The sequence below is a fragment of the Curcuma longa genome, unplaced genomic scaffold, assembly GCF_044706935.1.
Source record: "Curcuma longa cultivar G26 ecotype Majalengka, Jawa Barat unplaced genomic scaffold, ITB_CL_G26_1.1 utg3290_np1212_1714210_RagTag, whole genome shotgun sequence".
NCBI lineage: Eukaryota > Viridiplantae > Streptophyta > Magnoliopsida > Zingiberales > Zingiberaceae > Curcuma > Curcuma longa.
This window is the reverse complement of record NW_027435602.1, coordinates 947499-964667: the sequence shown is the minus strand read 5'-3', so window position 1 is coordinate 964667 and position 17169 is coordinate 947499. Positions and strand designations below refer to the sequence as shown.

General features: G+C 41.7%; 1 pseudogene; it reads left to right on the top strand.

Annotated features, from left to right (window-relative positions):
• Positions 1 to 1056: 1056 nt before the first annotated feature.
• LOC141820316 (pentatricopeptide repeat-containing protein At2g20540-like) lies at positions 1057 to 3704 on the top strand (annotated as a pseudogene).
• The last annotated feature ends 13465 nt before the right edge of the window (positions 3705 to 17169 follow it).

Sequence of the window (17169 nt, the reverse complement as noted above, 5' to 3'; positions counted from 1 at the left end):
AATTAAGTCAATTAAAATTGTTATTCCTTATTTATGGTCGAATCTTAGTATATTGAAATAATGAGGTAGATTTTATAAATTTAATAATAGAGTATATATGAGCTTCGCGAAGCGCAAGAAGAGAACCTCCCTTCTGTCCAAGAGAATGTGGTAGAACAGCAGCTAGAACAGTCGCAACAAACTCAATTAGATGACTTATCCTATATTTATTTTAAAAATTAAAAAAATATTTTTTTTTGTTGATTATATATATATATATATATATATATATATATATATATATATATATATATATATATATATATACGGTTTTGATATGCCGCGCGACATATCCCGCGCAACCGTCCGCGACTCCTCCGACGTTCGCTGCTTCTCCGCCGCTGTTCACCGTCGTCCGACCACCAACGGCCGCCGGACCGGATGCGTTGGAAGGCCAACTCGCCGGCGCTCCGGCCGGACCCGGATTCCCGCCGGATTGTGGCCGGAATCCGGCCGAAATCCGGCCAGAAACGTGACAGAGCCTCTGTTGGGCGATTCCGGCCGAAATCGGCCGGATTCCGGCCGAATCGCGGCCGGAATCGCCCAACAGGCGCTGTTGGCCGATTCCGGCGGAAATCGACCGGAATCCGGCCGAATCACGGCCGGAGACCGGCCGCGGTCGACGCGCCCGGCGCCGGCGCGTCGACCGCGGCCGGTCTCCGGCCGCGATTCGGCCGGATTCCGGCCGATTTCCGCCGGAATCGGCCAACAGCGCCTCTGTCGCGTTTCTGGCCGGATTCCGGCCGGATTTCGGCCACAATCCGGCCGGAATCCGATGCCAATGTGTGCGCCGTCGAGTTGTGATTCCAACGAGTCCGAAATTGCGGCCAACGGTGATCGGACTGCGACGAACGGCGACGATGAATGAGAGGAGGTCGGCTGTCGCGGAGGAGTCGCGCGGCGTTTGTCGCGCAGCATATCATTCCTCTATATATATATATATATATCAGCGGCGTCGCTGCGCTGATAAAGGCGGTGCACCCGGACTGGTCACCAGCTGCCATCAAATCCGCCATCATGACGACAGTAGACATCACTGACGAGAATGAGAATCCCATAAACGACGAGCAGCACAACAAGGCGAGCTTCTTTGCCATGGGAGCCGGCAATGTCAACCCGTCTAAGGCGGTGGATCTTGGCCTAGTTTATGACATTGAGCCCGATGACTACGTGCGCTTCCTTTGTGGGCTAGGCTACTCGGACAAGCAAGTCGAGATGGTGACCAACCGGCAAGTCGCTTGCGCAAAGGTGGGTAAGATTAGGGATGTGGATTTGAACTACCCAGCTATCTCAGTGGCATCATCCCCGCGTTTGAATAAGATTACGATAATCCGAACGGTGAAAAAGATCTCCAACAAACGATCGACTTACAAAGTGAAAGTGGATGGTCTAAAAAATGTAGTGGTGGATGTCTCGCCAAAGATGTTGGAGTTCTCCGGTAAGATCAACGAAAGCAAAACTTTTACCATAAACTTGAGCTGGAAAACAACAAGGAGGACGCGTGAAGAAGGAAGTTTGCTGTGGGTAGCAGATACAAAATCCGTGAGGATTCCGATCGTGATTGTCTGATCACTCTGATATTACTCTACTAGCTGAAATAATAAAAAATGAATTATCATATTTGTTTGCATAAAATAATTGCCTAGATATCAGCATTTATTATGTCATACGGCAACTGATCAATTCCTTTTTAGGGATTATCAGTAGTCACATAGTCGTTTCATTGACTCAATAGATTATGGGCTTCTTCCATTCTACAGAAAATAACATTTGGATTTCTTGTCCCAAATGCTCAAGACAAGAAGAAACCTGTGAAAAGATTGAACCTATTGGCCATTTCTTTCCACATTTGGTTTAAGCTTAAGCGGGCACAAAATTGACTAAGCACTTGAGATTTAGATATAAATAAGCACAAATGTAAAAGAAGCCAGAATGATGTTGATTGAAAGGCAAATATAATTATATCCCAAGTATCTCAACACCATTTATACTTATGTTGGAAAAAAAAATACTTTGTAGAATATATAATGACAAGAAGAAAATAGAAGAAGACTTTTAGTGAAGAAGGAAGTTGCTACAACAATCAGAGATGCTGACTTGAATTACCCGACTATAATGATGGGCGTCGTCTCCTGATTTGAACAAGGTCATTGTGACTCGAACCGTGACAAATTAAATGTTTCCAACAAACAATCTACATACAAAGTGGAAGTGAAAGGTTTGAAAAATGTGGCAATGGAGGTCTCGTTCTTCGGCAAACTTAATGAAAGCCAAACTTTCAGCGTCTCCTTAAGTTGGAAATTAAGTTGGAGAACTGGGACGCGAGGAGCATGCAGGAAGCTAGCTTACTTTGGATGGCGGATACAAAATCCGTCCGGATTCCGATATCACTCTGTTGTAATAAAATCGGATATATATATTTTAGTAGAAAAACTATAGATTAAGTTTACTGAGTGATGATTTTAATTTTATGAAGATTTTATTAACTCTCATCTTAGGCGACAGGCCAACGTCTTGTACAACGAATTGATCAAAGGATGCGATCTCTACAGGCCGATGCTGAAGCAAGATAGATGGCATTTTTGCTGATCATCGATTTACCTAGCTATCCCTTCGTCATCAAAACTTGCGCTGGCCCAATTCTATAATTCAAACTCTTTGATCAGCGCATGCATTCTGCCTGTTCGATGAAGTGGCCAACAGAGATGTGATATCTTGGAATATGCATGCTAATCACGGTCCATGCTCGATTGGGGCAGATGAGGAAATTAATCTAGAAATGGCCTACACAAGAACAGTAGTCTGTCTTATGGACCGCCTTGATCTCCAGTTACACCTCCGTCGGTCGGTCGGTTGCTACTCTGATGTGTAGAGGCGTTCAATGAGATGCAGTTGGAAGGCCTGGAGCCGGCCGGATGACATTACCATTGTGTCAATGTTACTGGGAGCTCTGGAGCTGGGCATGTGGAGATGCATGCTAAATGTGGAAATATGATCAAACCTGCATGTCAGATATTCGACAGTAAGTATGCGAGTAAGAGACGTGATCTGATCTTGTGGAGCACAATGATCAGTGGGCTTGCAACGCATGGGAGGGCATTTGATGCAATCAAGTTGTTGTTTATGGAAATGGAGAATGATATGAGAGTGAAGCCTAATTGCATGACATTGCTTGACCTTTTATCTGCCTGATCTCATGCTGGATTACTGGATGAGCGAATGCAGTACTTCAGTTACGTTCGATGAAGAATGTCTACAGTATTGATCCTGAAATTGTGCATTACAGTTATATGGTGGATCTCCTTGGTCGAGCAGGCTGCATTCGTCGTGCTATGGAACTGGTAAATAACATGCCATTTATGCTTGATGTTAGCATCTGGGGTTCTTTAATTTGCTTAGTTCATGCAAAACCCATGGAGATCTCGAAACAGCTGTAGATATGATGTGATGGAGAGGCTACTTGAGCTTGAACCAGAGGACACTGGCAATTGTGTTGCTTTCAAACATTTATGCTGCTGCAGGAAGGTGGGATGGTGTCACTAAGATGAGGAAATTAGTGAGAAGCATGAACATGAAGAAGATATCAGGCTGTAGCCTGATTGAGGTGAACATAATTAATGTGCATGGTTCAGGAGTTTGTTGCTGGAGATGAATTAGAATATTAATATAATATATATTAATATTATTATGTGACCCGGTCATATGAACCGGTCTGCCCTAACTATCTATATATATGACTGTAATCCTCTTTGTTTAATTCATTCAATCAATAGAAATTTATTTCCGACATGGTATCAGAGCTGTTTTTTTCCGAGCGCCGCGACTAAGGATCTAGGAAAACCCTAGATCCCTTCTCCCGCTGCCACCATCCGTTTTGGCAGGAATTGACGAAACCGGTCTGCCGCACCGCCGCACCTCCTCTTCTGTCCAGGGAAGTGCTTTCTTCCTCTCGCGATCACACTGCACGGCTCGTTCTAGCGGCTTTGGCAGTTTTGGCGGAGGCTTAAAGAAGGACGAAGGTCTCTCAATATGGATCGTGTTAATGCTTGCAAGGATGTTCGATCGGACAAGTCTGCTAGATGTCGTCGTTGTCCGAATGCTGATCATGCTTACACTCATTGTCCCAACATTGAGTGTCGTTATTGCCACAAAAAGGGTCATGTCCGTCAGAACTGCCCAAAACTGAGTCGCACATCCTCTACAGCTGGCTCTTCCTCCTCCATGGCCGCCGTCACAAATGTTTTGCAGCCGCCTCAGTCCACTACTCCCACCCTTATGGATATCTATAAACTGCTCACTCAGGTTTTATCTACTAATCCTTCATTAGCCACCACATCAGGTAACCAACAATGGTTCTTAGATTCTGCTTGTTGCAACCATATGACCTCTAACATTAATCTATTACATTCTCTAAAACCTCTCACCACTTCGCCTCCCATTCACACTGCAAATGGTGCCCCCATGCATATCACACACATTGGTCATGCCACTTCACCATCTCTCCAAGATGTCTACTACATTCCCCATTTAACATTAAACCTTGTTTCTATTGGTCAGTTGGTTGAGCAGGGACTTACTGTTATTTTCACGTCTTCTGGTGTACAGGTTCAGGATTCGCAGACGGGCCAGATTCTTGGGACGGGGCGCAAGAAGGGTCGCCTGTTTGAGCTTTGTTCCCTTCAACCCTTTTCTTCTATCTCTGCTGTCGTTTCTCCTTCTTCCATCTATCAGTGGCATCTCAGACTTGGGCATGCTTCATCACATAATCTCCGATCTCTTGCTGCTAAAGGTTTTTTTGGTTCTATTAAATTTGAATCCTTTGATTGTGTGCATTGCAAGCTTGGCAAACAGCCAGCACTTTCTTTCTCAAATAATCATTCTATTGCTGATAAACCTTTTTCCCTAGTTCACTCAGATATTTGGGGGCCCTCTCCTGTTGGTACGTTTAAAGGTTATCGATATTTTGTAATCTTTGTTGATGATTATTCCCGATTTACTTGGATTTATTTTTTGAAAAATCGTTCTGAACTTGCCTCTACTTACTCCACTTTTGCAAAAATGATTCAAACACAATTCTCATGTCCTATTAAAACACTCCGCACTGACAATGCTTTGGAATATAATGATTCTACCTTTCTCAATTTTCTTTCTGCCCAGGGCACTGTTGTTCAGCGCTCATGTCCTTACACTTCACAACAAAATGGTAGGGCTGAACGTAAACATAGGCACATTCTAGATACTGTTCGTGCCATGCTCCTTTCTGCTTCGTGTCCTGATCGGTTTTGGGGAGAAGCTGCCCTTACTGCTGTCTATACAATCAACCGGATGCCTTCTTCTGTACTTCAGGATGTCATTCCTTACGAGAAGCTCTTTGGTCAGCCACCAGATTACTCCATTCTTCGTCCGTTTGGCTGTGTCAGTTTCGTCCACCTTCCCCCACATGAACGAAACAAATTGGAGCCTCAGAATCGTCTGTGTTGTTTGTTGGGATATGGGGTAGAACATAAGGGCTATCGTTGTTGGGATCCTGTGTCAAATCGAATTCGTATTTCTCGTCATGTCACCTTTTGGGAACATAAGATGTTCTCTTCTGAGTCCAAGTTTACCATTCCTTTTCAGACTGATTCCCCTTTCTTTGTTTTGGATCCATCTCCTTCTTTTGCAGGTCCCGAGCTCACACAGATTCCTGTTGACACTATCGATGCTTCCCCGTCACCAACTGATTCCCCTTTCTTTGTTTTGGATCCATCTCCTTCTTTTGCAGGTCCCGAGCTCACACAGATTCCTGTTGACACTGTCGATGCTTCCCCGTCACCTCAAGCTGACTCATCTGCGTCTCCTGAACAAGTATCTCAAGTCCCTGCTGCCACTGGTCGACGTTCAACCCGTGTAAGTCGTCCTCCTTCTCATCTCCTTGATTACCATTGTTTCTCTGCCATTCTATCTAACCATGAGCCTAGGACCTTTCGTGAGGCAAACTGTGATCCATTGTGGCGTGAGGCTATGTCTGAGGAACTGCAGGCTCTTGAGAAGACTGGGACTTGGGATATCGTTGATCTACCACCTGGCAAGAAACCTATTAACTGCAAATGGGTTTACAAGATCAAAACAAATTCTGATGGATCTGTTGAGCGCTACAAAGCTCGTCTCGTGGCCAGAGGTTTCTTACAGGAGTATGACATTGACTATGAAGAGACATTTGCTCCTGTTGCCCGTTTGACTTCTCTACGTTGTCTTTTGGCTATTGCTGCTGCTCGTCGATGGTCTCTTCACCAGTTGGATGTGAAGAATGCTTTTCTTCATGGAGATCTTTCTGAGGAGGTTTATATGAGTCCGCCGCCGGGTTCAGACATTTCGGGGAAGGTATGTAAGCTACGTCGTGCTCTTTATGGTCTGAAGCAGGCACCACGAGCTTGGTTCGCCAAGTTCAGCTCAGCACTTATTCAGTATGGGTTTACCGCCTCTCCCTATGACTCTGCTTTATTCATTCGTCGCTCCTCATCCGGGATTATTATTCTATTATTATATGTTGATGATATGGTGATCACTGGAGACGATGCTTCTGGAATATCTGATTTGCAGACCTATCTTCATCAGCATTTTGATATGAAGAGTCTTGGTAAGCTGCGTTACTTTCTAGGTCTTGAGATTTCCGACACGGCAGATGGTATCTATTTGTCCCAGGCAAAGTATGCTTCTGACCTCATCTCCCGTGCTGGCCTGACTGACAGCAAGACTGCCTCGACTCCACTTGAGGCAGACTGTCGTTTCACTCCTCTCGATGGTGCCCCTCTTGAGGACCCCACGCTCTATCGCCAGTTAGTGGGCTCCCTGATATATCTGACAGTCACTCGTCCTGACATAGCTCATGCAGTTCACATCGTTAGTCAGTTCATGACTAGTCCCTGTACAGCTCATCACTCTGCTGTATTACGTATTCTCCGCTATGTTAAGGGCACTCTCCTACATGGTCTTCACTTCTCTGCTGATTCATCATTGGTACTCACTGGTTACTCTGATGCTGATTGGGCAGGCGATCCCACTGACCGACGCTCCATCACTGGTTATTGTTTCTTCTTGGGTGATTCTCTTATTTCTTGGCGAAGCAAGAAACAGACTGTCGTTTCTCGTTCCAGCGCTGAGTCAGAGTATCGTGCGCTTGCTGATTCTACTTCTGAGCTTCTTTGGATTCGACGACTTCTTTCTGATCTTGGCATTCCTCAACCGCCTGCCACCGATCTTCATTGTGATAGTCAGAGTGCCATTCATATTTCTCGAAATGATGTGTTTCATGAGCGCACTAAGCACATCGAGATCGATTGCCATTTTGTACGGCAGCATGTTAGTGCTGGCACTGTGCAATTGCGGTCTGTGTCTACCGAACATCAAATTGCAGATGTCTTCACCAAGTCTCTCTTGCCGGGTCGCTTCTCTGTGTTATTAAGCAAACTCAAGTTGATCTCTACTCTACCACCTTGAGTTTGAGGGGGGGTGTTAGAATATTAATATAATATATATTAATATTATTATGTGACCCGGTCATATGAACCGGTCTGCCCTAACTATCTATATATATGGCTGTAATCCTTGTTATTTTCATTCAATTAATAGAAATTTATTTCCGACAGATGAGTTATGATATATTTCCTTAAACAAGATACATATTTTCTCAAGAAATTTATTTTCTAATTAAACCATTGTGAGAGAACCAGTTGTTTAATTGCTTGGTCGAATTTCTGAAAGTTCATGATATTCTAACCGCGAAAAGTATGTTACTCATATGATATAGCACCTGACCTGGACATGAAATAATTTGATGGGTTCCTGATCTTGCTGGCCGCAGCAGCTTCTTAGGATCGAAGAGGAGCTTGGCGATGCAGCAATTTATATATGTTGATTTAAAGTTTAAGGTGTCGGTGGAGCCTTACTAGGTGATGCTAGATCAATCCTTGGTTGTATGAGTTTTTGATTTCTCCAAGTTTTGTGATGCCCATGTTATTTCGTGCAGTGGCAATTTTCCTAATTGAACTTGGAAGATGTTCAATGGTGGCATTGTCTGGTTGTGTTTTCTACTTTGTTCATTTCGCTTGGTTTGAAGAGTTTAGGAATCACTTCCATCGAGCTTACGATTTTGTGCCTTGATTTGTTTGTCATAACATACATGATAAAACTTGTGTGCATTTGATTCTAATTGCGAATATGAATGCAGCATGATTCGTGTTCATTATCTTTTATTTAATTTCCACGCGGTTTAAGGATTTAAATAGAAAATTAACAAACTCTGTTGGACTTTTGCATATCAATCACATGCATTTCATAAAATTAGACTCTATCAATCACTGTTTAAAGAAACGCATCTGACTCCGTTGGACTTTGGAGACTCTCTAGCTTCTTATTTGGAGGATGATGGGATGGGATGGGATGGGATGGGATGGGATGGGGTTTTCAAATTCCAAAGAGTAGCGAGATAATCATCACCCACTTCGCTCCAGTTTAAGAAAGATGCTCTCCCCTAATTGCTTCAGTTTAAGAAAGAAAGATGCTTCAGTTTAAGAAAGATGCTCCACTTCGCTCCAGTTTAAGAAAGATGCTCTCCCCTAATTGCTTCAAGGAGGAGTTTGATGAATGAAACTATATAACACGTAGCTAGACTACTGTTGTGTTACGCGTCCAAATCTCTTTATCATAAATCATTTTATATTATCTGAATTTTTCAAGTGAGAAATATTGTAACCACTTTCATACTTTAACTGGTTATATCAACTCCCTACGTGATATATAAAGCTTCTTAACATGTGCATTTGATCAAACAACTTCCATACGTAGACCACTGTTTGTTCCTTCCACACGTAGACGTCTACCGTAGACGGCCGTTTGAAGAAGTGATTTAAATAGAAAACTAAGCGACTCGACTCACATGGCTGTGGTCTGCCAATCACTATTTAAAGGACTCAGTTGGACGCGCGCGCTCTCTCTCTCTCTCAACTATGCAAAATGTCAAACTCAACTCCAAAGACGCCTTTCAATCTCTTTAAATAGGGACTCACATCACATGATTTCTGATTCACAGAAATAATAGCCATGCCGATTCTGGCAGAGAGAGAGAGAGAGAGAGAGAGAGAGTATATAGAGGGAACAGGTAAAAGAATTAGAAGAAAATGGCAAACCAACGGATTCGGAGCAGACTAATTTTGTCTCTAGCGTAACAAAGAGAGAAATAATAAAAAATTAATAAAATTTTAAATAGAATAAATATTTTACCCATAAATGATAAAAATTAAACTCTAGGGTCCAAATTGTAAACTTGTCTCCCTATAAGCACTACCGCTCACTCTCTTCTCCACCCAGCGACCGTCTTCTGTACCGCTCCGCCCGACGCCGGCTTCCCGCAGCTTCATCGCCGACGCACAATAGCGTCGACCTCGTTTTCTCATGTTTCTATTTCTCGATTCTTTCTCGCTTTCCTCTCTTCGCTAACATATCTTCACCTTTTCACCACCGCTCCTCTTCGCCTTCACTTAGTGGCGGCCGCCGCAGGGGCGGATCCAGAAATAATTTTTGGCGAGGGCTAATAAATTTTTTTTTACAATATAATAATCATTCCAAAACACTCTAAAATCATAAAATTATATCATTCCACTACAGTATAGATGAATCAATAAATTTTTTTTTAAAGTAAATGTATAAATGTGCGGGAGGAAAAGATCCTGATCTAAAAATCCAAAAAATACATATCACTCAAAATGTAGATCACTCAGCTAACTACCTCTCATCCTCTCCTAATCTCAAAACGGACAGAATCTCCCCAGTAAATTAGGGATATATGAGTTATACATAATGTCCCTGTCCAAATACACATCAAAATTCTTAGACATAGGGCTGATAGACCATCAATTTATATCAGAAATACAATAAAAAAACACATATATCAGACACAGTTTACAAAGTCAAAAACATCATAACAGCAAGTCAAACCACTAAAAAGGAATCCATATACCCAATATGTTGTGCAATTCCTTATTTCCGTTCCAGAATAGGTTAAGCGGCTATATATCAATCGAATCTAAATCAATCGGTATTAAATTAAATCCCTCCTTATCAAGCTCTAACAACCCTAATCAATTTCTGATCAATGCATCAAACTTCCTAACTAAAACCAATTTACATTCAAGGTTTATCTCTATTAATCAACTAGAAGCAATTAGATTTTACCTCAGAATGGATTCACAGCTTACCTCAGATTGAAGCCCAATCTAGCCCTAGATTCCTCTTCCTCTCTTCTTCCTTTTCACAGCCGCAATCTCACTGTTATGTTCACAGAAAACAGGACAGTTTCATCATGCCGACACACAACAACGCATAAGGATCCAACCCTTTCAAAAATCCAACCAACTCAATAAGAACTTACTAGATTTGAAGCCCTAGCCTTCCTTGACCTAAAATCCAGCCTTTTCCTCCTTCTCCTTGCGGCAGAACCACATCAATTCCGTTCAAATCACAGCAACCAGCTGTGAAGGAAAAATTAATCAAAATCCTAGAAAATTGAAAGCTATACAACCCTAAATCTACCAAAACCCTTACCTATCTTCCTCTTTGATCTACTGCTGCCAATCCGCCTCCAACCGACAGCACTTCCTTGGACGCAATCAAAGGCGAAGTCAAAGGCTCCAAATCGCCCTTGCTGACCACCGGCGGGGCAAGCTCGACGGCGCCGGCGTCGGACGGAGGAGGAACCGCGAGGAAGGGAGGAGCGGCGGTGTCGGCGGCCCGCGGCGATGGCTTCGGCTGGTGAGGAAGACGGCGCGAGGAAAGCAAAAGAGAGGCGAGCGGCCGGGCGGCGGCGTCGGGCGAAGATGAGGAAGAAACAGAGGCGTCGACGAAGATCGCGGTTGAGGAATAGGTTTCGCGTTTATTGGGTTTCTTACAGGGGCGGATCCAGAAACCATCCTATAACCCATTAACCCTATATTCTTACCCATCATTAACCTGCTTACCTAATACCTGCGGTATTTTAATCGCCCGACAGGGCGAGCGCTTGACGAATACGACGACCAGCACGGAGCACTCTGCACTCCAGCGGGGGCGCGGGGCGCTGTGCTCGCGGTCGCGGCTGAGCCACGAGGCGGCGTTGGTGAAAGCGCTGGTCACCGATCGCCCTGCTGCTCGCCTGCTCCAGACTGCTCCAGACCTCCAGCCCCCTCCAGCCCTCGCGGCGTTGGTGAAAACGCTGGTCGCGGCTGAGCCACGAGGCGGCACTGGCGATCCTGGCGAGGGCTTCAGCCCCCTCCAGCCCTCGCCTGGATCCGCCCCTGGAGCTCATCCTCCGGTCTCGGTATGTTTTCTTATAATTAAGTATAGGCCGAGCTCATTCTCCTGTCTCGGTATGCTTTTTTAAGCATATGCCGAGCTCCTCCTCCAGTCTCGGTATGCTTCTTTAAACATACGCCGAGCTCTTCTTTCGGTCTCAGTATGCTTCCTTAAGCATATGCCGACCTCATAACTTGGTTTCGACATGCCTTCCGCACCTTAGACGACCTCGGGGTACGATATCAATATGTTTTCTACATCCATGGCTGATTTCCAATGTATGATACTTATTTAAAGACGCGGTTGTTCCACCTAAATTGGAAAAAGAATAGAACCGATTCTTCCGCAACAACAAGAATTAACATATATCAACAGACGGAATCTTTCTAAAAGAGAACTAGTTTACCCAAATATTTCTTAAACAGTTACGAATATGTCGGAGATCAACTACTATAAAAAAAGTAACCTATGCCCATGAATAAAGGTAAGCACACATATCTACCCTAATTTCCTCAAGTCATTGAATTCTTTCTTCACGCCGAATCCTAACTTGAGCGTCAGAGTGGTTTACCGGGACCCCAATTTCGACGCCATTTTTATTCTCTTTTTGAGTGCTTTTTAGGATCTCTGTTCTCTCTGGACGACTCTCTTCGAGGAGTATACACATCGGCCGAACCTTGAATTAATGTATGAACCATCCACAATGTATTGATCGGAATAACACCAAATAAATATTCATGATACTTATAATTTATGATTTAGAACTTTACCAAATAAACATAAAAATTTTATTTCTCAATGAATAAAAAAATATATATATATATATATCAAAGAATTTTGAATTTAAGGACTCATAACACCTATTGTATTGTATAGGTTAAAGAAGTTTATTTATATAATTTTATCAATTGAAAAGGATTTATTATGAAATTTTAAATATAAAATTTTAATTAATAATTTTGTATCTAAAAATTTAAAAAAAAATTTTATATAAAAATCTATTTTTGAAAAAACTAATATTTATTTTTAAAAAAAAACTTCAAATATTTTTTATATTTAGAATCTAAAAAATGATTGAGACGGCTGGTGCCGCCGGCGAAGCCGGTAATTAATTAGTCAACTAGTCCCTCCTTGCAATCATCGAATTTTCTTGGGTCGGTGACAGACAAAATCGAACTCATTCAGCGAATGTGTTACGTTCAGGGAGCCGAAGACGAACACGGACTTCATCGCGTACAGCGGCAACGGGTTGAAGCTGTCGATTCCGTCGAAGTGAAACCCAAGAGCACGAGGACAACTTCGACTCCATCCGTCACCGTCACTCCCACCTCCAACAAATACATCGCCGACTACGGAGCCCCTGATCAGGACTTCCTCTCCTCTCCCAGGTTCAATTAAATTTGACAACCCTTCCAGCTACACAACACACCATCGATTTAATTACTAGAAACAAGAATGCTCTTTAAACGTCGCAATTTTCAGGTCGATTTCTTGCTGGGGAAACAGGGCCTACTTTGGCAAAAACAAATTCCGATCGAGGCATATATATGTATCAGCAAGAACCACCAAACCAATTGTTTTCCTAATTTCCTTTCTTCACCATTTAACAATGAGCGCCCATGTGCATGCAGATGCAGGGAGGCTTTGATCCTGACGACGCAGTACAGTAGCGACTGCAAACATCTCGGAGACTTCCACGCCGGTGATCCACGGGAATTATAAAGTTTTTAGTTTTATTATTGTGCTATAATGTTTATGAATCATATTTTAATTTAATAATGATGAATAATAAACATATGTAAATTTCATAAGCATTTAGTGAATGAATCTCGCCGTGGTAAAATTTTATCTTATTTTTTTCTCCAGCGAGCCGCAAGTAGGCTTTAAGCTCACAAGACTTCTCTCGCTGAGCTGCAGCCCAACAGAAGAGTGAGCAATGAGGATGAACTATCGCGGTCGAAATGCCAAACAGCGTGTCGAAATCGTTGCAGCTGGCTTAGCTTGCTTATTATTATTATCATCATGGTTGGTTTTTTGGAGCAGGTGCATGGTCAACTAAATCTGAGGCTCATGTCGACAGACAGAAGAGAATGAATTCTGTAAAAGTAGCGAAGCGAAGTGATGGGGCGTGGGCCGCGTGGCTCCTGAGTCTGATCAGTCTGGCTTTGATTAACAGCACAGCTGCTGCTGCATGTCGTCGCTGACAACTCGGGGCCTCGCGCCAAGGCACTGTCACATCGGCCATCAGGCATTGGCAACGAGACAGAGGAGCAGACAGACCGCGCGCGAATCGCGCGGTGCGACCAAGTCGTGGCACTTGGAAGCTCACGCATTTCTTTGCCTTGCTGCATCATGCATGCCCTCGATCGGCCTTTTCATTCTGACTGACTGCAAATTTACAAAACACACAGACGGAGAAATTGGCTCTCATCATGGCTGTCGATCAGCCTTTTCATTTTTGTTTGTTTTTTGGGCATCATCTCACATGAGCCCTAAACTTGATAGGATCACATGCCTCAGTTGCCAAGTGCATGCATGAGCATAATTATATTAAAACGACTGAAGAAAGACTAGCTAGCTTCAACTTAATTGCAAATAATAGAAAAATAAATCCTCATGCACCTTCCTTTCATCACCCCCAAGCCACAAGGCCTGCCTCTAGGCCATATTAAACAAACAAACAAACAAACAAATAAATAAATAAAAATAGGATTCAGTGAAAGCACTTCATCGACTTGCAGAATAGAGTGATTGACAATAGTTTATATTATCTACAATGCCAATGGTTTGCTATTTAAAACTACACAAGGACTCTTTTAGAGGTTTACATCTTGCTAAGTGTGCAAGTCCTAATGATTATAGTGGTTAACAGGAAGGTACAAATTCATAAACAATGCCCAAAAGCACATAATTACAGTGATTTGGCAACAGGGATGCATTAATTAATTAAAAATATCATAACGGTTCTTTGATGCCGACATTACACTCTCTTCTTACCATGAGTAATGCGACTTGCTCAAACTCTCAAAGTGATAAGCCAGAAAAATCATAATAGGGACGAAAAAATCTTATTAGTATTTAAAAAGTTAGGAGGGGGAGGGGGACGATCGTGTCGTTGCCCTCCATTCCTACACCTGTCCCCCTTGCCTCCGTCCTTGTATCCGACAACTAACAAATGCATATACAATCATTATTTCAAAGGTCTAAGCCACATGTATCAAAGCATATATACCAATTCATAAATGAGATGATTGTGACAATCTCAAATTTAAAAACCATTTGCAACCACTTCATCTCTAGACCCTATGGAAAAAGCTAAATGGGATTTGATTGTGGGTCACGTTCGACAACTATTTTCTAACTAACCTACTATCAATCTCGATGTCATGTATTATGACTCGGTTCATCCTTGGAACTTCTAATCACAAGCTTGAAGTTGATAAAAGAATACTGTTTTTATTTAGACAATCATGCAATATAATTACGTACAACAAATGTCATCATTGTCTTTAGGACCATTTAATTTGCTAACAAGCTAAGTTGGATTTCAAGATAACTTATAAAAATATATATATATATATTTTCATTAAACAAATATGGGATTCAGTGAACCAAACAACTTTATGTGATGTTCGAAATGATAGCAACAATGCTTCTCCACTTCAAGAAATACATTATGACAAAGAACGAACCGAACTAGCTAGCTAGGGAAAAGTGGAGATATGTAAAAGAGGGAATCGATCTATCCAAGATAGTGAATGAAGTGGATGTTATTGAATTAGTAAATGTTGATAGAGAAATAAGGAAACAATATAATTGTTTAGTTGATAGAAGAAAGGAATCGATTGAGAGAAAAGAATTAGCAAAAGCTTAGTATAGGACTTCTAACATGTCGAATTTTCACAATAACTAAATGTATTGGTTTCAATTGCTGATATTGGGTTGGAGCCCAGTACAACCCAATCCTAGTTACGTCATTGAAGCATTTGTTACAATCATATAGCATATGCCTCAAATTGAGATTTTTCTTTGAAATAAAACGATAAGAAGAGCCTAATGCTAAAGATACTAGAGAGTTGATATATTTGAATTATAGGTTTCATTGAGAGGTTCGTTTTGTAAATAGGTATGTGCATCATTATAATTTGACATGGAACGTTTAAGTTAATTTTTTTAATATTATGCAAATTTAAATTCTTAATTATTCATACTTATTATGTTTTTTAATGTCTTTAACTTCTTTTTTCACACATAATAAGTATCCTTTCTTAATTAGGCTTGTTTACCCCGAACGATGAAAAGAGAAAATCCATCAGAATCGTTGCGCACGGTCGTACAAGCAAACTTCGAGAGGTCGCTTGCGGGGCCGAGCACACTCGTCGGCCCCACGAGCGACCTCTGAGGTCAAGGTTAATTGCTTGCCCTTGTGGGGCCGCCTCCTAGCTCGCTGCCGCGCCGACGACCTCGTGCGAGGCAGCCGACCAAAGTCGGACGAGGCCATCGTCCTCAGTCGCACGGGGCCACCATCCCCGGTCACCACAGAGCCACCGACTGCGATCGCATGAGGCCCCATGGAGAGAAATGACTTTGTTCGTGGAGGAGGAAATTGCTGAAGCAATAATTAATGATAAAAAAAAATTGATCCGTCGATGGATTAGCAGCAAATCCATCCATTGGATAAATAAAATAAAGGAAAATAATTTATCTTATTTTTTTTAAGTAAAGAAAGGAAATTTTGGTCGGGGAAACTTTTTTTTTTTTTTGTAGTTTTTGATTCCATCCTCTCAAGTATAAAGACCTTATGTTGCTACTACATAATTATAATAAAATAAAAATTTTAAATTTTAAATTTTAAATATTATTATATTAAAATAATTTTTATTAATTTATTAAAATTATTTAAATTTCGTTAAAATTATTTTAAATTGATCAAAATTATTTTAAAAATTATAAAAATTATTAAATAACTGTATAATTGTAGAAGTTGATAGTTGTTATAATATTATATATATAACTATCCTGAAAAGAGCACTGTATATGCTTGTGCATCGTGCATATTTTTTTTTTATTTTTTATTTATGATTAAATTATTTAAAATTTTATTTTAAGAGTTAAATGTTAGATTACAATATTAAAGAAAAGATTTAATATTTCCTATATATTATAATCACAACTATAAGTGTCACTGTCTCATGTTTAAAGAAAAGATTTATTATTCAAATATTTATTTTCTTTGAACTTTTACATGTTTATCTAATTATTTGTGTTGTAAACCCTTTATCAAGTGCTTGTCGTCCTCATTTGCATCCACGAAATTAAATATCAAACACGGAATAATCAAAAGAATCAACAAAGGCAGCAGCACAAAACAAAAACAATCTCAATATGCACCGAAGAGAAGATAAAAGAAGAAAAGAAGGAAGAAGATCAAATAAGTGAAGTCCTCGATCTCCGACAACAAAGCACGGCGATGCCTCGCCGGCCTTCCGCCGACCTCGCTTCGTTACGCCGCTCACGCACCGATCGATGCAGGGCAGGCTGATCATCCTCCGATCCACCAAATTCCCCTCTCACCAACTTTCCTCATTTCCCTCGATATATATATATATAGAAATCGACCTCACGATCGATGCATGCTTCATTCTTCCAGTGCAATGCAAAGCTCAATCGTCCCCTTGATCGGTCCATTGAATCAAGACCGACGGCAAGCGGTGGTGGAAGCCAGACATCACATCGCCTCTGATTGATTTGATTTGATTTGATTTGACAGGACAAAAAAAAAGAGCAGCTGGCCATCTTAAATGGCTTGCTTGCTCATCCTTC